Source organism: Rhipicephalus microplus, chromosome X (assembly GCF_043290135.1).
Source record: "Rhipicephalus microplus isolate Deutch F79 chromosome X, USDA_Rmic, whole genome shotgun sequence".
Classification (NCBI taxonomy): Eukaryota; Metazoa; Arthropoda; class Arachnida; order Ixodida; family Ixodidae; genus Rhipicephalus; species Rhipicephalus microplus.
The window spans coordinates 431,183,912-431,207,672 of record NC_134710.1 but is presented as its reverse complement, the minus strand read 5'-3'; positions in this window follow the sequence as shown (position 1 = coordinate 431,207,672).

Here is a 23,761-nt window from a genome sequence, read left to right as displayed (position 1 = left end):
ATTAAAAGCTTATACATCGTGTGCCTTTAGAAAACAAACCGAAATGCCGCCACCGTCAACAAGGTCCTGTCACCACTGAACAGTGAACCTCGGGGGCGAAAAAAAAATAAAGTGGTTCTGGAATTTCTGAGGCTTTAAGTGCTTGACTAAACACCCATCAGGGCTGGGCACTGGAGAAAATACATGTATTCTAGTTACTATCTTAGATGGTCTTTGGATACATTCAATTATGCATCGTGTATCTCAACAGTCAAGATTCTGCTGCAGAAACGACACAATGGTAAATAACATACATTGACATGAACTTATTTATTCATTTACAAATAGTGCTCTTCGATCCACCATCCGCTGCATGTAATGCCATCTGTAGGCCCCCAGGTCTCGTCAAGCATGTTTTCTTGCACTTCTAGGTAAGCTTTCCTTTGTTTTGCTAGACTGTCTAGGTAGAAACTAAGCGGCTGTAGATCTCCAATATTCAGTGTGCGTATTTTCTGCATCAATGGGCGTCGACCTTTTTACGTACCGCACGTGCATTGGCTGCTTCCCTTTTGGTCGGGCCCTGAAGAAAAGTCATGAGAAGTGTTGTATAGCCCAATCGTGTTGCTGTCGCAACTTACTCCCAAGGTCTAGATCGTTTTTGCTTTCTGCTTGTTTTGCCTTACTATTGCTCAGCGCTCGTGATGTGAAGGCGAACCCCGGACCAAGTAAAAATGACGTATTATCAGTGCTGAGGGGATGGAATGCGGAAACTGCTGCCTCCCTGAGTGAGATCAAGAGTGAAATCAGCAGCATGAAGAATCGCGTTGACGCTCTAGAAAAAAAAAAAGAGGGACCCTTAAGCTTCATCTTTAAGAGTTGAACGCGTTAGCGAAATTCGGCCTCTAGTGCATCCTTCAAACATTAAGTGCGTACTTATTCATACGTTTTGTTACATGCACACGCACGCACACAGTAGATTGGACAAGCGCGCGCTATTATCACCGAATGGGCTCGTTTTCATCATGACACTTGTCGAACAAAATGCGCAAAAGGGGCCCTGAAACACTTTTTCAAGTAACCATGAAATGAATTCACTGGAAGAGCCTATTGCCTCTCGAATTCAACACCGAAAAAAATTTAAGAATCCGTCCAGTGCGAGAGGAGTTACAAAGGTTTGTCGCATGCTGCAATTGCGTTATCTCTTCTTTCGTCCCGACGAAAGCGCTGGAAGCTAAACAGGGAGGCGTGGCCGGGAAAAGAAAGTACCGTGCCTCCTGACATTGAGCACCTTCTTTTTTCTTCGAATGCACAGCTTTTTCAGTTTGATCGCGTGCGCACGCGTGGACAAGTAGCAGCCTTCCGCGGTGATCTCGGTAACTTGATTTTTTGGTCGCAGACGCACAGGCGATTTCTCGCTCACAATCAATGGGGCCGAGCACAGCAGCAGGTTTTCTGTGACACGAGCTATTTAACGCTATAGCGTTAAAACATAGAAAACGCCTCGTAATCGAACAATATCGATGCGGTGGCTAACTGTGTGAAGGATGTCGGAATGAACATAGAGAGAACCAACTTAAGGATGCAGTGGATAACATGAACAACCAAATCAGAAGAAATGACCTAATTATCAAAGGCCTTTCTGAGGATGCACAGGAGGGATACGCTGAATTGTAACTAATTGTTAAAAAATATTTTTAGAAGGCACCTGGGCATACAGGCTAGGGACATCGAACGTGCGCACCGAGTAGACCAGCGTCAAGAAGGAGCTAGTCGGCTCATAATTGTGAAGTTCTTGAATTGAAAAACTAAGATGAATGCTCTGGGTAACACCAGCAAGCTCAAAAATTTGAAGTCACCAAAGAATTGGTTGGAAGATTTTTCCCCAACCATCCAGCTTGCGCGAATAAAACTGCGCGACTTCGCGAAAGATCAGCGGAAACCAAACGAACGTTTTTCTATGCATTTTGACAAGCTTCACATGCAAAACATAATTTACAAGTATGATTTTGCGTGGGGCAAAGTATTCCGTGCCGGAGAAGGCGAAAAACGTACAACCAAATGACAATCTGCTACTACAAACCACGCGCAGACTAAATAAAACCCGGTATCGCTGCCCTTGGCCAACTTTCGCAGTATTTTTCAGAAACTTGACTCATTAAAAGTGATCATTCATTCTACTTCATCAGATATTATACTTGGCACGGAAACATGGCTTTATGGTGTTATCAATAGTAAGGACCTTCCGCTCCCCTTATCGTTTGTAATATTTCGAAGTGATAGGACTTTTTCCATGGGTGGTGGTGTTCTTATTGCAGTTAAAGGGTACTATAAGCCATCTATCAGAGCATTCGGCTCTCTTCTAGGGGTCCTCTGGGTATCTCTCAAACTTGGTCATATGCGCTGTTTGTTAGGTGTCTGCTGTCGGCCACCTGACTGCCATCTGGATTTCACTGACCTATTCAACGAAGCACTGCAGCTGCTTACTAACAAGTTTCCGGAGTGCCTCATAAAAATATGTGGTCATTTCAACTACCCTGCCATAGACTGGCCAACAACAACGATGTATTCACAGTCAAACCAGAGCCCCGCCGCGGTGGTCTAGTGGCTAAGGTACTCGGCTGCTGACCCGCAGGTCGCGGGTTCGAATCCCAGCTGCGGCGGCTGCATTTCCGATGGAGGCGGAAATGTTGCAGGCCCGTGTGCTCAGATTTGGGTGCATGTTAAAGAACCACGGGTGGTCGAAATTTCCGGAGCCCTCCACTACGGCGTCTCTCATAATCATAGGGTGGTTTTGGGACGTTAAACCCCAACAATCAATCATCAACAGTCAAACCAGAATGAACACCCTCCTTTTGTAAACCTACTTCACTATCAAGATCTCACACAGCTAGTTCATGACCCTACCCGCGGTAATCGTATTTTCGATCTCTTATTGACAAACAGCCCTGATGTTGCCAAAACACATATTCTGGAATTTATTAGTGACCATAACGTAATGCAGTGCTCTTTCGCGCTTCTTCATGCTGACGAAACAAGCAGAACAGAGTGCATTCTTAACTACGCGCGAGCTGATAATGAAAAGATCGGCCAAATGCGGCAGGCATTTCAATCAACTTCCAAGAAAACTTCGAGAACCGTTCAACTAATCTCAACTGGGTCATATTTCACGATAAAATAAAAGAAATAGAGGATTCCTGCGTGCTTAAACGTATCGTGAAAACACGTGACGATGATTCGTGGTTTACGCAACCAATAAAGAAATCTTTAAATAAGAAAAAAGGTCCTACAAGAAGGCGTTACAAACAAACGCCCCATCTGACTGACAAAACCAGAAATGCGTATCTTTACTGGCAGAAAAAGCTATTCATGACGCCGAAAATGAGTACTTTAACTTCACGCTTTCTAACATGCTAAAAAAACGACGCTGTAAAATTTTGGAAAGTCGTAAATCCACAAAATAATTACATTGTACCAACGCTTCGAAATGATAACGGCGTTGTAATAACAGTTGTGGAATACGCAGAGGCTTTCAACAATATATTTCGCCGTGGTATTTGCTATGGAGCTCACTTTGGATAACACACTTAATATCCCTCAACCTCATGTTGCATAGAAGTGTGGTGGTTTCGGTTAGTTGGTATACTTCTCTTTCTTGTCCCTTTGTCGTCGTTCTGTTCTCGCGCTATAACTATCATGTTGCACTTCCTTTTTCACCTAATATATTGCAGCACATGGCGTATAATGTGCAATAGAACACCTCCCGCTAAAAACAAGTCCAGGTCCTGATGGAATCAGTGCTAAACTTCTAAAGCTAACCAACCATCATTCAGCCTACATACTTTGACTAATATTTCAGCATTACATCGACACAGGATGCGTACCTGAGAACTGGAAATCAGCATTTATATTGCCTAAATTTAAGTCAGGTAACAGTTCCCTTCCAAGCAATTACAGGCCCATGTTGTCAACGTCAATTAGTTGCAAGTTACTCGAATACATAATACACAAATATATCATAGGCTATCTAAACAACAACCTATTTCTCAAAACCCTGTCCTACAAAACCCAACTTTTGGAATTACTGACAGATCTTCATGAATCACTGCACTCATTACTGTAGGTTGACGCAATCTTCATCGACTTTTCGAAGGGATTCAATCGCGTCGCTCTCAACCACTTGATTTTATTAAAAGTAGGTAATCTCCAACATGACTACAAAACAACAAAATAAATTGCACATTTTGAAACTAACCGATAACAATTCGTCAAAATTCAAAACCATATCTCAAACAGTGAACACGTGATATTAGGGGTACCACAAGTGTCAGTTCTGGGTCCACTTTTATTTTTAATCTACATCAACGACATTGAAACCGGCATAAGTTCATCAGTTATATTAGTTGAAGATGACTGCTTAATATATAAGAAACAACATTTCCCACCGACATTATTCACTTACAGTCCGCCTTCAAGAAACTGACAAATTGGTGCTCCGTATGGCAGTTAACACAAGTAAAACAAAGCACAGTAAGCTTAGTGTGGCAGCGAATTCTCAGACCTACTCATACACAATCGACAATATCTACATTGGCACAGTTTCTACATATAAATGCCTATGTGTAGTATTCAATTCGACCTTGACCTGGAATACCCGCATTGAGTACACAACTTCTAAAGCCTTTAATAGGCTCGGCCTCTTGAAACGAAGCCTACATCTCTTGAACCGGGACGCCATATATAGAATATTAGCCTATAGCTCACTCATTCGTCCTTCATTAGAATACGCATCTATTATTTGGCATGCACATCATCTCCCTTGGTATAATCACCTCGAAGCGGTTCAAAACAAAGCAGCCCGGTTCATCCTATCATCTCATTCTCGATTTCAAAGTGTCACAAAACTAAAAGCACTCCTAATAATCATTCACTCGCCTTGCGTCGAAGACGCGCCCGTTTAGCCTTCATGCACATACTACTTGCACTTTTTTTTTCACGATCTCATAATATACTCACGCACCACATCTCGTCTAGGGTAGACCACGCCTATAAAGTAAAGCCAGTTTTTGCTCACACTGAAAAATACCGGAATGAACCTCTTGCACTAGCATTATATCAATTGAATTCAGTGCCATCTAGCAATGCCACTATCAACAATCATCAGTCTTATCAATTAGCGCTCCACTCGCTTCTCAAGTGCGATAACACTTTTCAAAAATCACTCCAATGTGCTTTATGCTGATCTTTAATTGTGTTCATTTCAGAAATGTTATTGTTTATTTGTGAATTGTTACTAGTTATTTATGAAATGCTATTGTTTCTGCATTATATTTGTAGTTTTCCTTTTCAATTGTTGTATACCTGAAATGTGACTTTATTTTAATCCACATAAATCCCCCCTCCTTATGTAATACCCTCCAGGCTCTTCGGGTAAATAAATAAATAAATAAATAAATAAATAAAGCTGCTTGCAAAGCTTTTTGTACGGGGCAGCCCCACCAAATCTGTTAGAAATAAAGTGGATTCTGATTCTAATCCACGAAACATAGCAGGAGAGGGTACAAAAGTTGGTGAATTAAACGAAAATCATAAAAGTCACAATGAAGATATCACAATTTGTAGTTCGTCCATTTTTCCACAAACGTTTCATGTCATTTGCTCCAGAAGGAACCATCTAGGCTTCTACAAATGTAGACAACGCATGGGAAAAAACGCTTAAAGCATTTCACAGATGCCTGGAAAGAAACAACTAATGGGTGCAATAGGCGCGTGGCAAGCCTAGTGAAATCGCCCTACCATGGTGGTCTAGTGGCTAAGGTACTCGGCTGCTGACCCGCAGGTCGCGGGATCGAATCCTGGCTGCAGCGGCTGCATTTTCAATGGAGGCGGAAATGTTGTATGTCCGTGTGCTCAGATTTGGATCCACGTTAAAAAACCCCAAGTGGTCGAAATTTTCGGAGCCCTCCACTATGGCGTCTCTCATAATCACATGGTGGTTTCGGGACCTTACACCGTACATATCTAGCCTATAGGGAAATTGCTGAAATAAATCTCAGCTTGAATGCAACTGTGGCCGTGCACACTTTTTTGTGGCAAACTTATACGCTCAAGCGTGCATCGAGGAGCCAAACGTTCTACTGATCAACGACTCCTTTATTTCAATGCCAGTGCAAACACGCGCTTCTCAGCGAGAGCCGTCGGTCCGCCTTAGCTCAAGGAGTGTTCGGGATGCGGCACTACATCAGGGGTCACGTTGCTCGCGTCACACGTGCGTGCCAGCGCTTTGGCCTGGAGATGCGATAGATGTTTTTCTCACACCAATAATATACGTCTGCCAGATTCGCTCCTTCATGCTGTTTCTTTCTGGCTCGAGACAATTCTGCCGTCACGTCACACAGAAGCGCATGCAGAAACGTTGCAGTGGCACTTCTCCATCGGTTGCCCGCATAGCGCCACCAACGGTGACATGCTATCTCAAAACATCGTGTATTTAACAGAGCCAGTGTGACTGCCAACATTGTGAACACGAGGAATTCAAAACACCGCCACACTGATCTGCCCACAACTGAACAAAAAATTACTTCATATGCTTTCCGTCATGATTCACTGCTTGGCAGGCTACTCTCCTTCATGACCGAAAAGCACACCCGACGGCTGAGTGATGGGAGAGAGCACGAAAAAGCTAGCAGAGAGGTTGGTGAACAGCTGAATTAGGTGCATTTGGCTGGAATTGATAAAATAGAGATGGCGTTGTATTGATAAAGCCTATACGTGAGATGAAGGATAAAGTTAGCGATCTTATTGGTGGAAAATAAACCCTATTGCTTTCTTTCGTATGACCTCAAGCTTATTTATGTCAAGCGCAGAGTAGGGTGACCATACGACTGAGGCTTAGTATCGACCTGAGGAGGAATTCGTAAGCACTTAATTTACAGTCCAGAGGGCTTCAGGAAATGCTTTAGGTATACCTGCTGCTTAATTGCCCTAGCAATTTTTATTTATTCATTGAATACTGCAGGCCAAGAACTGGTCCAAGCAAAAAAGCTATTAGAGGCAGGATATAAACTAAAACACGTGAGATACCATAAAAGAATATCACAAGAAATGTAATAAAAACCCGTACTAATGGAACTCATGTAAATAACATTGCAAAATATTACACGAAGTAGACAGAGAACTCATATTAGCAGTGCATATTTTTGCATTAAACAACAAAAAGTTGGCTGAAATCAGTTAGACAGTCGCATTCTGACACAGTACACGGAAAAAAATAAAGTTTAAGTGCGTTGGTTTTGGTAAAATACGGGGCTAGAACACTGGCGTGATGATGACGTGAAAGGGCGTTTTGAACGAGTCATGCAAAGATAAGCAGTTTTTTGTGTGTTCAGAGCCGTACCATTGTCAATACACCAGATTAGTATATTATTAAAACTTAAGTTCTGGTTTTCTCCATCATTAGAGAAAGTAATTTGATGAATGAGCATACAATCATCCGCGAATATTCTGAGTTGAGTTTCTGGCAGTACTGTGCTTACAATGTCGGTTACATAAATTAAGAATGCAGCTACCCCTGCGGCGTGCCTGATGTTACAGGAAGAGAGCTGGATTTGTCCCCATCTATTGAAACAAACTGTGAACGTTCTGATAAAGAGTGTTGAATGCAGGAAATGAATATGTCTGGTAGATTGATGTCCCTGAGTTAGTTTGTCATTAGTTTGTCATAAACAACTTTATCGAATGTCTTGCTAAAGTAAAGAAAAATGACGTCGTTTTGACCATCTTTATCGAGAGTTTCTGCAAGTGAATGAACCACTCAGACTAACATAGTTACCGTTGAATAACCTTTTCTAAGGCCATGCTGAAAATAATTCAGTACTGAAGTTTACTTGAGAAATTTTACACTACGCTTGGTCGTTACATGCTCAAGCATTTTACATATTGCTTCTGTTGATAAGATGGGACGCAAGTGTTCTACAAGTAAGCTATTGCCTTTTTTGAAGACGAGAACAGCACTAGCCCTCGTCCAGTTACTGGGTGGTTTTGCTTTCAACAGCGAACACCGAAAGAGGACAACGACAAAATGAGCAGTACTTTCGGCATAACGGCGAAGAAAAATATTAGGTTTATTGTCTGGACCACAAGATTATTCAGTATTGAGCTTGAAAATCAATTTGAGAGCAGCAGAATACGACATGGAGTCCTCTTCATTAGACTGAAATACTCTTTGCTGAGGCGTATGAAGACTCGCCTCAGTAAACACGCTATGGAAGAATTTGCAAAATTGAGCTTCATATCTGTAGCTGAGTTTTCATCGACTAATGTATGTGATACCTGCTTCTTACAATCACCCAGTTCATGAACTTCCTAGGAATATTTTTTTAAGTTTGACAGCGTTTTTTTTAAAAAATACTTTGAATCGCGTGAAGCACTTGTCAAACTTATTTTAGGTTTCTGAATAATAGCTGATTGGGATTTTTTTTTTCAGACGTCTCTATTTGCACGTAATCGATGGGGTGCTTTGAGCAATATTCTTATATTTAGTTCGTACTAATGATCTTGTGCATTGGTAGCACGTTTTAGCAAATTGGTTCCATAGCTCGTCCACATCACCATCGTTTTAAACAAACTCACTGTAACAACTTTCTATGTACTGCGCAATAGACGTGTTATCAGATATTGCATATTCATTGAAGGTTCGCGTGATTGGGCATTTGTGGCCAGCTTAGTTGAATAAACTAATAGTACACTCACAATATCATGATCAGACAGACCACTTTCAATTACAACAGTATATTCATAAAACTTGCGGCTTAGGAACGCTACGTCCAATATTGCACTGGACGAACCTTGTTCTCGAGTACGCTGCCTAACACCTTGAACTTAGTTGGAGTAAGCATGACATCAAAAGTTATGTTGGCGTTCTTGTTCCATTTGCGTCTTGCCTGAAAGAGTTCCTAATTTAAATTTGGTAAGTTGAAATCCCCGATAACAAAAACTTTTTTTTTACTTTGGAGTGGGCCTAGCCAGGTGAGCCGAGTTAACTCGCGTCTATTGAGCATCTAATAAAATTATTTCTCTCACTCACTCTAGAATTGCGTCGTATGCACTTGCAATTTCAGCAAATAGTCAGGAAAGGTGCCTGGTGGTCTGGAACACGCGTATAGCACAAAGCACTGATCTCTAGAATTTATTTTGATGCACAAACACTCGAGGAAAGTGACATGCACTAAAAAAATCGCTTCTATTCAAGGCTTGATAAGGATAGCAACACCTCCCCTCTTATTGGACCGGCCCTTACGGAAAACACTGTTGCTCGGGGGAAAATTTCTCATCACTTATTTCATTTCGTGATCACATTTCGGGGAGTACAGTACTGTGCGGGTCGTATTCGAGTAATGTGACTTTAATAAATCATTCTTGTTCACAATGCTTCTTACGCTAATATTTGGGATTCACAAGGGTTTTTTTCGCTTTTTTTGGTTTCATACGATTGCGGGAACGTTGAGCTACTTTACGCAATACATGAACGCGTTTAACGGATGTGGAAGGGCCCTCATTATCTCCCCTCAATCTTAACTCTTACTTTGCTTCTGCGTGCAGCATCTGGTAATCGGGTGGTTCATGCCCATGTTGCTGTTTTTTCGCAACGAATTTTTATCATCCGAATCGTTATCTCAGGTTTAAGGCACGTTGTTTATGTACAGTTTATCGAACGCTAGTAAAACCTTTTGTCTTTTGTCATGGTTCGGCTTCGCAGTAGTCCACAATTTCCATCGAAAGTAACGAACTCTTTGAGAAAAATCTTCAGTAATATAATAAATCATGCCATTCACTTTCAACTCATTACTCTGTATTTCATAATTACTTCTTGAATATAACAGTTTAGGAAATATCGGTCTCGTCGAGTCTTGTCGCCGCTAGCCTAATCTGTATATACGCTCGATGTGTGTGTTCTAAAACTCAAAAATGTCCTGAAAAATGTTTTTATTTACCACAGTTTCCAGTGTACGTTAGTTTCATTTTCTTTTTCTGGAAATCAAGAAACGATTAAGTTAAAGCATCTGCAATAAAGTTTCATGTCGTCCATTTTAAATTGAAGTATTTTAATAGTATTTTGCGCGCAGTTAATTTCCTCTTGAAACAATGCGACCCTTTCTTCGAGAGCGGATTTTGAATCCAGTTTTCTTTCAATATCTGGATGACGAACTTTTTTTAATTTCTTCATTGTTTGATGCAATTTCTTTAGGATTTTCAGTGATTTGCGCTGTGTCTGGGCGTGGCTTTCTTCTGCGTCACCTCTAAGCAACAGCAATTTGCTGGCCGAATAATGTCCCTAAATAAGCTTGTTACGCCAAAGAGCTGCCATTTCACTAAAAAAGGCACATAAAGGGATATTAAAAAAATTGTCAGATACCACGTACAGGGAATCCATGATATGCGAAGCACGAATGAGAAATGTTGATATGCAGCTTTAAAATCAGCATAACGTTACGAGGTGGAAGTAAATGATGCCGTACATGACTTCCGTGTCATGAATATCATGTTTGGATGTATCCTTTACCTTCATCATCTAATCACGTCACGTGATACCAAATTTAGTATATCTGGAGTTATAGCGAGGCGGCCGCGAGCACGCTATGAGCGTGGTATGTTGCCATGTTCTTACGTGAGACGCATGTCAGGATTATCATGTTTGCATCAGTCATATATTTCGTTATCCATTGACGTCAAGTTGCACAGAATTTGGTATATGTGGAGCTAGCAAAACGCCGTGAGTGCATCATGAAGGGCCCAATATACTCCATGTAGCGTTCACGTGCGTGCACTCTGCGCACAGCGACGCTACGTTAACAATGCGCCAGCACTCTATAGTCTGACGCCAGGCTCGACCAGCATCCATCAGCGCGGCCCGACGGCAACCGGCGCTAAATGTGATATGCTGCATTTTGCTCCGATGCGTTACCCAGACAACACTGCGTCTCTCTGTTCTCGTGATGGAGGGACACCGGACGCGCTGAAACACGCATGCATCAAAGCAACGCAGTGCGGAACGCGCCTGCGAGTAAATGGCAGGACCGGTGCCTGGCGTGGCAACGCCGGCGTGACCCGATGAAATGAACGCTGGTGAGCACGTGCACCGCGTCACGTCGAAATGTATTGACGCCTTGACTATGGCATGTAGTCATGTTCTCATATGACATGCATCTTATCATTACCATGTTTACACCAGTCACATACCATCGTCCTCCATTGATGTCACGTAATACTAAATTTGGCATATGTGAAGCGAGCGAAATGGTCGCGAGTGCACCATCAGTGTAGCATGTAGTCATGTTCTTACATGACACGCGCGTCGTGATTATCATGTTTGGACGTGTCATTTACCTATGTCGTCCGTTCGCGTCACGTAATAGCGAGAGAAAGAGAGAGAGAGAAACAACTTTAGACCGAGTTTAGTACATCAGAAGCTAGCGAAACGGCCGCGAGCGCATCATGACCGTAGCTGGTAGTCATGTTGTTAGATGACACGCATCTCGTGTTTACCATGTTTGCACCAGATATTACCTTCGTCATCTATTCATGTCCCGTAATAACAAATTTGGTATAAGTGGAGCTAATAAAACGGCCGCCAGTGCATCATGAGTGCGGCATGAGTCATGTTACATGACACGCATCTCATGATTACGTTAGCAGCAGTCACATACCTACATCATCCATTCATGTACTGTAATACCGAATTTGGTATATGTGACGCTAGTAAAATGGCCGCGAGCGCATCATGAGCGTGGCATGTAGTCATGTGTTTACATGACACCCATGTCATGATTTTCATATTAGGGTCTGTAGCTTGTGTTCGCCATGCAATCATGTCATAATATATCAGTTTTGCAACATGTCATGTGAACGAAACTACCGCAAGAGCTGCATGACCATGAAATGTAACACTTGACATTCATGACATACATATCATGATTTTCATGTTATGACTAGTCAAATACGTTCTTCATACAGTCATGTTGGGCCATACCAAGTTTGGTATTGATACCATTATCGAAACGGCCAGGAGAGCTAAGAGTCGTAGGCGGCTAGATAGATAGATAGATAGATAGATAGATAGATAGATAGATAGATAGATAGATAGATAGATAGATAGATAGATAGATAGATAGATAGATAGATAGATAGATAGATAGATAGATAGATAGATAGATAGATAGATAGATACGCTCAAAGTCACCAAAGTTAGCTAAGAAATGCTTCGAATTTGATAACTGATGCATAGGCTGAGAGCAGAACCCGCAGGAACTGCTTAGAAGGTAGCTATACTAACCACTACACAACCGACGTCAGTAGACCGAGAAGCTTTTGTGAATAAACTTCATTTAGAATAAATATATGACTGACTTCAATACACTGGTACACTGAAAAATGTGATGCCTCAGCCGGAAATGGAACGCGGGTAAACTGCTTGGAAGACAGCTATGCTAACCACTGTACACAATACCACCTACGCCAGCTAAGCAGCTTCATTCAATAAACTTCATTCATAAAAAACGTATGCCTAAGTTCAAAACATTGATATATTCAAATGTATTTTATAAGTGGATAAACGCTTTCTAAATTTAAAAATGATGCGTAGGCTGGGAATCGAACCCAGGGCAACTTCCTGGAAAGTAGCTATGCCGCTGACGCCAGCTATGCCACATGCTTTTGTGATTGAAGTCAATCTACAAGAAACTTAAGGCTGACTTTAAGGCTTACATATACAGATGTATGTTAATAACTACAAGTCCCCCTTTAGCTGCTATGGCTGCTTGCATGCAATGAGCTATTATTAGAACACGCAGCAGTTGAGAGATGGAAAAGCGTGGAAAAAGAGGAATGAAGGCAGCAATGCGGCTTGAAACACCGATATAGCATCTGGCGGTCTTCAAATGCGAAGCATTTCTTGGCTAACTTCGGCAACTTTGACCGTATCTATCTATCTATCTATCTATCTATCTATCTATCTATCTATCTATCTATCTATCTATCTATCTATTTATCTATCTATCTATCTATCTATCTATCTATCTATCTATCTATCTATCTATCTATCTATCTATCTATCTATCTATCTGGCAGCTTGCGACGTTTAGCTCTCCTGGTCGTTTCAATATTGGTATCTATACCAAACATTGTACGGCATAACGTGATTGTATGACGAGCACAAATGACTAGTCACAACATGAATATCATGACACGTATGTCATGAATGTCAGTATTTATATTCCATGGTCTTCATGCTCATGCGGTGGTTTCGTTCACTTGACATATTGCAAAACTGGTATTGCATGACAGGACTGCGTCGCGAACATAAGTGACAGGGCCTCATGAAAAATCATGACATGCCTGTTGTTCAGAACATGACTACATGTCACGCTTATGATGCGCTGGCAGTCGTTTTGCTACAGCCTCACACATATCAAATTTGGAATCACCAGACGTGCACAGATTACGAAGGTAAATGACACGTCCAAAAATGACAACCATGGCATGCATGTCATGTAAAACATGACTACATGCCACGCTAATAGCGCACTTCCGGTCATTTCGCTAGATTCACATATATCACATTGGGCATTACATGACGTGAATGGACGACGAAGGTAACTGACACGTTCAAACATGATAATCATGATATGTGTGCCATGTGAAACATGAATAAACGCTACGCTTATAGCACGTCGTGGCTGTTTTGCTAGCTTCACACGTACCAAAGTTTGTGTTACGTAACGTGAATGACGAAGCTTTATAACTGGTGCACACATAATAATCATAACATGCCTGTCATGTCAGAAATTGACAACACACCACGCTCATGATGCGCTTGCGGCCATTTCTCCAGCTTCCCATATACGAAATTGGGTATTAGGTGACGTGACAAGACGACGAACACAAACTCCAAGTGCGAACCTGCTTATTATATCATTCAAGTCATGTACGGCATATTAACGTCTGCCTGTTAACGTTGTGCCAATTTCAAGAAGTTGGTCGAATTGTGAACAGGCAGTTGTTGCCCGATAACATGAATAACAGTCTCAAACTGCATTTGCAAGTGAAAAGTGAAGATGAATAGTGTTTATATAGCCACACATATTACCAATAGCCATTTGGGTGCGTTTTGGTACAAACACCGACTACAGACACTGATATGCACCAAAAAACTCTACTAAAGCCTATATTAACACAAATTCATGCTGACATAAGAAATTGGGGTGACTGGGACGAAGGAACAGAATAGGCATTTGCCTAAAATGTGGTATTTAGTGGTGAGTCATATAGTAGGGTCTGCCGGCCAAATCCGGAAGCCAATTGGTAGCAACGTTATAAGCGGAGGCAGTGGAGACGTCTCGTGATGGCGACATAACTTGCTTCAACCAATGAAGAGCATTGCACTGCAAATCAATCTAACTGCGTAGAAATCAACGTGTGCAAGGCTGCAGTGCAAAAGCGTCTAGATCACAACATTTCGACAGGTGGGTAATGCACTCACACAAGCTAAATAGTGCATATTCAACGATCACACGGGCGGAGGCACTGTGATCGGCAATAATAGAGCATTTGAGGCACTCGTGACTTTGTGATTGTTTGGGCCGACGCACACAAATAGACGCTCTATCTTAGATGCCAAGCAGCACTTTGACTAGCCTGTGTAACTCTGTCCATCCGTATCTCCATGCCAACGCGCCGCACCGTCCTTCTACGTGGTCACCACAGAGTCTGCAGGCTTGGTTACGTTAATGCTGATGGCCAGTGAACTCTGCCGACAATTTACACCCTGAAAGGTGTAAATGAGCTTGTCCCAAGGACGACACCCTAAGGGTGTTATTTCAGCACCTCCAAAAAGGGTGCTTTTTCATGCACCCTTAGAATAGGGTGTACATGTATAAAAACTGTAGGGTGTTACAAAAACACCCATAAGGAAGGGTGCCCTCGATGTCCTTCACTTTTTAGCACCCTCTGAGGAGGGTGCGAGAAGGGTGCACAAGGGTGTTGAGTGCCCATGGCAGGGGTGCCAGTATTCTTTTATACTGCACTAATAGCATGTACGGATTACACACTACTTGAAGAAAGTGGTCCTGATTATCAATGGTGCGCCACCTGTCGAGGTCCATTCATTGCGTGTGGGCAAAAGTATAAACACGTACAATCGTGTATGAACTTCTGCTGGATCTATATATACTTCACAGTATATGCATAATGCGCGGTACAGAAAACTAAGTCTTGCAGCCCTTGCATATTGCATTTATTTAATATGCAATTAAAACTTTTAAACTTTTCTTCTACCACACAACTTTTTCACCAGATGTGTAACATGTTGACGTATACGTACCCTACAAACACCACACCTCAAATGTTTATTATATTTTTTCAGTTTCACTTTATTGACAATTCTTTGAAACATACAATTACACTGGTTCAGTTTAGTATACTGCTTCAAGTACATAGAGACTACAAATGAAATACACGCTAATATATCCCTATAATTCTTTCAAGTACCTACAATCCCAGTGGTTTCAGTTTACTACTCCTTCATGTACACAATCGGTTAATAGGAATGAAATACAGGCAAATATATACTTATAATTCTTTCAAATATATACAACCACCATGATTTCACTATATGCGCCTTCATGTACACAAAAATATATACGGATAGTGTTTTTAAATGTATACAATCACAGTGGTTTAAGCTTTGTATTTCTGGATGTATAACATTTGGTTATGAGAAATGATGTACATGCAAACATATATGAGTTTCTGCACATATAACTTTAGCGAATACTTTAAAAACCAATACAATGATCAGAAACAGAATAAGCTAGAAACGAACACAAAACTGAGTCAGGACACACAAAAAACAAAAGGGTTAATGCATAATAACGGCAAATGACACAGCTGGGTCATTTTATGCCAAATGTCCCAGCCATTTTGGCAACCATCTCAAATGTATTAAAAAAACTCGTGCTGCATTGAAAATAGTGAACTTCTAGAATATTTAGGAGAGGAAAAATGTTTGGTCATGTGGCTGCCTTCTGAACTTCCTGGAATGCCATCTAGGTGTTGTATGTGAAAAATTTTATTTTGAAAGCACCGCTCCTTCTTTCTATACGAAACTCGGTCTACGTGTTACGTAAGAAGAGTTTAATTTGGGCGAGTTGGTTCATCGTGGTTGTGTGCTAGTCAAAGCGCGACAACTTCAGGAACAGACAGAAAGGACAGGAAAGAGCACTGACTGTCAACTGAATTTAATGAATGTGCTACGAGCGCTTTTATATGGAGTATATAAACCGTGCTCGTGCGTGACGACACGTGTGACCACTACAAAACAATCTTAACTGAGAAAAGAATACTCCCTCTCGAAAAGGATAAGTGACGTGTAGTGATGCACTAATCATTAGTTTACCTGATAAAAAATACTTCTACAAACGTTAAATTGACATTAAGTAAACCTATTCTCGTGACGAATGGTGCAAGATTGACTATTCCTGTTGCTGTTTAGTACGCACACTTTTGAAAGCTTGCAAGGGTGGAAAACAACACGTTAATATCATATCTGCTGGCTATTTTTTTTAATTGTGAGACACGTGATGTGGTATAACATGCAAAGGTTTTGGTCATTGTTTTTTGTTGGTCCTGTCTTCTTTAACTTTACTTTCTGCAGGAGGTTTTCGCAAACGGGTGTGATGATTCTGTTGGTATATCCAGCATCTTTTAGTCTTTTAATCTGGTTTTTAAGCCAGACCTCACCCTTGTGTTAACATGACTTCTGAAGGCCTGAATACATCTGGTATCAATTCCTCTTTTTACTAATTATGAATGCCCACTATCAAAAGGCAGAAAATTTTTAGCCCTCCTTAGCTGATAACACCAGCCAATACCCCAACAGCATCATCACACTCGTTTGCGAAACTTTCCTGCAGAAAGTAAAGTTAAAGGAAACGGGACGAAAAGAAAAACAGAATGACCATTGACCTTTGCATGTTACATGGTGCTACGTACATAAGGTGTCTCACAATTTTAGGAAAAGAGCCAGCAGATATGGCATTGTTGTTTTCCACCCCTTGCAAGCTTTCAAATGTGCATGTACTTACAGCAACAGGAATAGTCAATCTTGCACCATTCGTCACTAAAATAGGTTTACTGAATGCCAAGCCAATGTGTGTGAGATACCGCTAACATGTGGAAAAGTAAACATAGGACAAACTGGGCAATGCTTCAATTATCGAGCGAGACAACATGCTTTAAATGATAAGAATGGCTATAGTAGTCTCATGGACAGACACCGTAAAGAATGTAAGTGCAGTCCTAGGTTTCATAAAACACGGTTTTTGAAAAAAAAGCAAGCAGAAAGAATGAGAGATTTTAGAACTTTTTATCAAGAAGGCCAAGGATCAATGCATCAGTACACCTTCACTTATCTTTTCCGAAGAAGAGTATTCTTTGCTCGGTTAAAATTATTTTGTCATGGTCACACTTGTGTTGCTGCAGATGAGCCCTGTTCTTGTGCTCAGTATGAAAACGCTCGTAGCACCTTCAATAAAGTTCAGTTGACAGCGCTTTTTCCTGTCCTTTTTGCGATAAGATTTTTATTATAGAAAGAATTCCATTTTCTTACAGTTTAGTTTAATGATGAGTTTTTATTGTATCCCAACATAGAGCAAATTGCGTTTCAATACGGACAAAAATCACGATTTTTTGAAATTCGTGATATTTTCTCGTATATTTCAGCAGCTTGAGAGGTCTAAAGATATTTTTTCCTCAAAATATACTTTCTGTGGAGTAAGTATTCACTGCTCAGATATCCATACAAAGTGCAATATTGCAATAAAAATGCAAACATAACACACTTTGGCTTTATTCTTGGAAGCCAATGTGGCGAAAAAATTGCACTAATACTATTGAGCTTCAAATACCTTACAGAAGCACATTTACTTAACAGGTAGACAGAATTTGCTTTAGAAAAAATAATCGGTAGTTTTAAAACGAAATTTTTTAAAAACAGCACACAGACGGCATTATGCCAGGAAGTTATAAGCTAGCCACATGAACAAAACTTTTTTTTCTCACTGAATAATTCTAGCAGTTCACTCCTTTCAACGCAGTAAGTCAGCACATTTTTTTTAAATACATTTCAGATGGTCGCCAAAGTGACTGAGACATTTGGCATGGAATGGTCCAGCTATATTTAAGCAAAATAACTTACACAAATAACCATATTTGTTAATCTACCATGACCACACTAAAAAAAGTTGTTCAGGCATTGTGACACTGAAATTTTCAGTGTCGTACTGCCTGAACAACTTCTTTGATAAACGCCAAACTCACGCCGAGAAAAAGCCGCTCTATCACGGCGGTTGTTAAAGGCCTTGCGGCCGTAGACAATGTTGAAAATAAAAAAAAATCAACTCATCAGTGCTGTCACTCCTTCTTCGTCATTACTGACACGGAAGATTTTTCGGTCATCCACGTGGAGGTTCAGCAACTAGGCTTGCTCTAGGCTGGGGCTGGGGTATACCACGTAGGACGTCAGCGGCACCCTCTCGTTCTGTAATAAGAACAACTATTACTTCTCATAAAAGAATGTTCGTGCTGTTCTGGCAGCACCATGTATGAAAAATCTGTAAAGTGTATCCTTTGAAATGGCGTGTAATTGACAGTACACTGAACTCGAAGCATACAACCCATACATTCCAATAATTTCGTATGATAAAGATAAGATAGTTTTCCAGCATACAGCAAATTTCCGAATTGAGGTGAAGTGTAAGACTACAGCTCGGAAATGGCACTTACGAAAGCCTGAACTCACCTAAGAATCAAATTCCTTATAGGGTAGTTAGCCAGTGTGAAAAACAGTTCTTAAAGTACAACGTCCACAACACGTAGCATTAATCAGAACGCACAAGAAACTTACCTCTTCATGTACAAACAGTGAAGGCATCTCTGCTTTCTCTTTTACATGAGAACAAATGATCTTGGGCGTGGCACTAGCGAAGAGGTCTGCAAAAAAAGTAAAAGATTTACTGGCTTTAATCATGCTTCTAATTATTTTAGCAATTGTGACAATTCGGCAATCAGTGTAATTCTGACTGCCTCTATAAGGGCACCAAAAATGAACAATTTTCTCGTTCTTTCTACCCTCACAAGAAGCTCCGTCCATGGCATCTAATCCAAATTTGACGCTGTGCTTCCTATTTGCCTGCTTTCTAGACGTAGGGCTGCGAACATGTATTTTGTGCACCTAATCTAGCACAGAAATTCGTCATCTATAATTCAATCATCTTAATTCATTGTAATTTATAAAAGATGTGATAGCTCGTCCAGTTTTTAAAGAGTTGCGGGCCTGCAATAGGCACTGCCTAGCACGTATGAAAGTACTTCTTTAAAAAAACATCTCCAAAGCTTGCTTTCAGAAAAAGCGTCTAGCATATCTCGACAACCAAGCCCATCCTCTGATGGCGATCAGGGGCACGCTATTAGCGATTATTGACCACGTGATTTACAAACGTAACCCGTGCCTAAATACTCAGTTTAAACACAATCAAGCAAGTAGGAGCGCTCGAACGACCCCAACGCGCGCGGACGCCGTCTAAGTTGCAGCAGCCATGGCTTATGCTAGAGCTACCGCACATAGCTCCCACAATCACGTATACTCTCTCGATTGTGTTATAACGCCGAACGTTATCGCAGATAAAAGCAAAGCACGAAAACAGCAAACAGAAACGAGGAAAAACAACGCACGGCGATGGCCACAACAAAGCGCCTTTGGAAGTCTACTAGATCTTTCCCTGTTGCTGGTGACACGTGTCCTAAATATTTTAAAAGACCGACGCGCACGTGCTGGGAGCATCGCGGTATATCAGCACCTCAAACTGTACCGTCTTTAAGCAAAAAAAGGCCATTTCGTACAGTGCGCCTCTGTACATAAATTTTTCTTTTTCTTTCTTTTTTTGCGCTTACACCTACAGAAGCACGTTGCACATTTGAATATTAGTAGTAATGTTATTACGATGTAGCCTAAAGCGCATCTTGAAACAATATCAATCATTTTTAGCAGTGTAGAGACAATGTGCGATCAGCAACTAATCGCGCCCCTGTTAAGTGATCACATCACTCACTGTATGAGTGATGCAGGCACTTACACAACATCGCGCATAGCAGTGTGAACTCGTTAAGTCACACGTTTAATCGGGCATCTGCAACAGGCCGCGAACGCATGCTGTTGTAAATGGCTGGCAGCCTACTTCGGCAGAGCTGCTGCAGGCGCCCAGCTAGCGCTGTATGATTACTACCTACGAAAACAGTACACTCACCGTTAACAGGCCCACGTTGTCCGCGTCCACCGCTCCATGAATATTCCTTAATCCGAGCGTCACTTCGAACACGGTGTCATGCGTGACCACCATTGAAGATGCGCCTGTTCGCTGGAACTCAAACAGCGACCAAGACCCCAGACCAACGCAACGCATTTGAAAGACGGATCAGACAGAGAGAGAGCAACGTTGAGAGAGAGGAGGAGGAGGCACTGGCGGCGGCGCCGCAGCAGTCGACGCACGTGTTTGGTGACGCAACTATTCGCTTATCTACACCGCCGTTGTGGGGGGGGGGGGGGGCAACGCTGGCCTGGGTGAGCGGGGGGGAGCGGGAAACCCACCAAGACGGCGCCGAAAGGCAAACGCTGTGGTGCATATGGCGGGCGGCGGTTCTACGCGGAAGGCAATTGAATTGCGCTTCAAGAATGACTCCTTCTAAGTGGCAACTCTCCTTCCGCACAGCGGCGCAGGTTATTTACCAGCCTTGTGTTCTTTGAGTATTTTGACGGAATGCGACTGCAGTGGGCGAAAAATAGTGAAGCAAAACTTGCGGAAAATAAAGTGCACCCTTGAACGGCCAGAAACAATAATTATTTCGTCCTCGGTGGCATTAGCGGGAGAGCATCGCTACACATTTTTTAGAGGAATTTTTTTTCGCATTGTCCGTGTCTGGCGATTCCGCGTATGGTGCCGCAAACACTGAATGCGTAGTCGAAGCTGGAACAAATTAATCCACAATCGCGGATGTTTAGAAGACTCGTCACGCACCACGAAACGTGCCGAGGTTGTTATAACAGACTTTTTGCTGACCACAAGATCAGAACATAATTCCATATGGTTGCCCAATGAGCTAGCTAAGCACCTGTAGCAAAGGCAGGGCACGTTCTTGTTAAACGTTGTTAATATAAACGATGGTTGTGCATAAGTGCAGTGACAGGTTTCTGTGTGAATCGGTCATAACCCACGTTTTCGAGCGTAGAAGCGCCTCAACGGAGCTAATCAGCAACCACAGCAAGTTCGCAAGCAACGATGAGGTACGACAATGCGCAGCTGTTTTCCATGTACTGAATAGTCCGTGTACAGTGTGTTGACCACCGCCATTCCTTAAGCCACCTCCCATATAGACTCCCAGTCTGAACAGGCGTGGGACCTTAAACACTACGAAGCAGTGCCCCCCTCCCGTACACACACACACACACACACACACACACACACACACACACACACACACACGCGAAATTCGAGGGCGCACGGGCTGATACACACACATACTTATTCACAGGCGCACACACATACACGTATACACACATACGGCCACACACACACGCGACCGTAAACGCATGCCTGCATGGGCGTACACATGTGCACAGGTACGCTTAACACAAGCACGGACTCGCACATACATGTGCACGCACACATGCACGGGTGTACACAAAATCGCGCTTACACACGAACACATCCGCAGGCTCACGCACACACACCCATACTGGGGCGAACATTATGTTCCTGTATATATTCCATAGCAAACATGTAGCTTATAACCAACGCTAAGGAAAGCTTTCGTAACATGGATTGCAGTTAATTGCCATTATAGATGAGACGTGATTTGCTTCTGCTGGCATTCTGCTGTATTCGGAGAGCACCTTCACATATTCTAAGTCAATTAGACCGTCATTTAACGCAAGGTCCACATATTCGTGCAGTAGCTACGCTGCTCGGCCGCCAATTCGAAGGTCGTGGGTTTGATGCCAGCCGTGGCAGTCGAATTAAGACGAAGGCGAAATGGTAGAAGCCTGTGCACTGTGCGATATCAGCGCTCAATAAATAACACTAAATGGTCAAAATCTCTGGAGCTTTTTACTACGACGACTCTCATAATTATATCGAGGTTTTTGAGATGTAAAAGCCCAAATATTATAATTATGTGTTCTTCTTATGCTGAATATTCCATCTGATGAATCGTCACCTACACCCTTCTCAGGCACAAAATCACCCTTAGAGCCTATTTTAGGGTGCTATCGAGGCAAGCACCCAAACAAAAGGGTGCTTTTTTTTCAATCGACCATTTATGGGTGTTAAAGGGTGTTGCAAAGGGTGCTTTCTCGTAAAAGCACCTTTTTACACGCTTTTGGGTGTAAAACTTTTTATTGTGAAGGATGCCGTCAGGTCAGTCCAGACGCTGTTGCGGTTGTTCACTCCACCTTACACTTTCGTTCGCATGTGGCTGTGCTGTGAAAGTGCCGAAAATTTTTGTGTAACAAAGTTGGTATTATTACATGATGTATTTTATATTGGGGTCCACCACGACTCCACTGACAACTTTTCATCACAAATATGACGTTTTAAAGTATATACTATGAGATGGGAAAAGGCGCATATACAAAACATCGACGTGTTGTTATGGTACCTCAGATATGCGCAATGATTGCTTTTTAATTTACAATCTCACACATAGGAACGCGGAATCTTGAGCAATATTGGTGGGCGCTGTGGATGGGATCGGCCGTTCGGGGTATCGGTTGGTGCTGTTTAGAGTAACCAGTTCGCGGTAACAGTGGACAAACAGACAAACGTATAGACAGACAGACAGGCAGAGCAAAGTTTTTGCGTCGAAGGTCCCCAAGAAAGACTATCGTCTTTAAAAAACTAGAAAAAAAAGATCCATCGCGCCGTGAGCCGAACTTAAGACTACTCGCTCCAAAGTGCGAGCCGGCTCGGCCGCAGAACGTACACTCTCCCGTTTGCTAACCTCGAACTAATTATAATCACCATTTACCATTGGCGGCATTAAGGAACCGCTGATTGCATCGTGTTCTTGTTATCGCTGGCGACGTGGCGCGAAAGGTCCGCAGGGCGCACTTTTCAGGTCGTCGCTTTGCTCTTTCCTATGCGCGTGTGCTTCAACGGTGTGGCCTCTCGTGCGCCCGCACTTATCTCGCGATCGGAGTAGTTTGCACGTGTTGGGCTTTCACCGCAAGTGTGCGCTCATGTTACGGAGCGCACGAAGGTCGCTTCGCTCACTACAGCGGCCACACTTGTGAACGGAGTGCGCAGCTCACACACAAGTAACAATTGTGACAGTTAGTTGGCGCTACTTTTGTGTATACTTCTTAGTTCGTTCCGTGCGTCCTCTGAGTTTGAGCACAGTGCTCTAAGTGTCCAGGTGTGACAATTGTGAGTTCGCCCTCATTGTGTGTGTGTGTTCTTTTCGTGCGCCCTTTCTGCTAGAGGAACATGCTGCAAGTTTTTAGTGGGGCCATTCTTCCCGTAAAATTACAAATTGTGGTCATTCATTCATTCCTTTGAACTCAAAATGAATAATGCTAAAAAAAACGCTATACTACCTCTGTGAAGACACGTTTCACTTTCCCGTTATACCGATTTCTATGACAGAAAGATCAGTCACGTTTGTTTGATTGTTTTGTAGT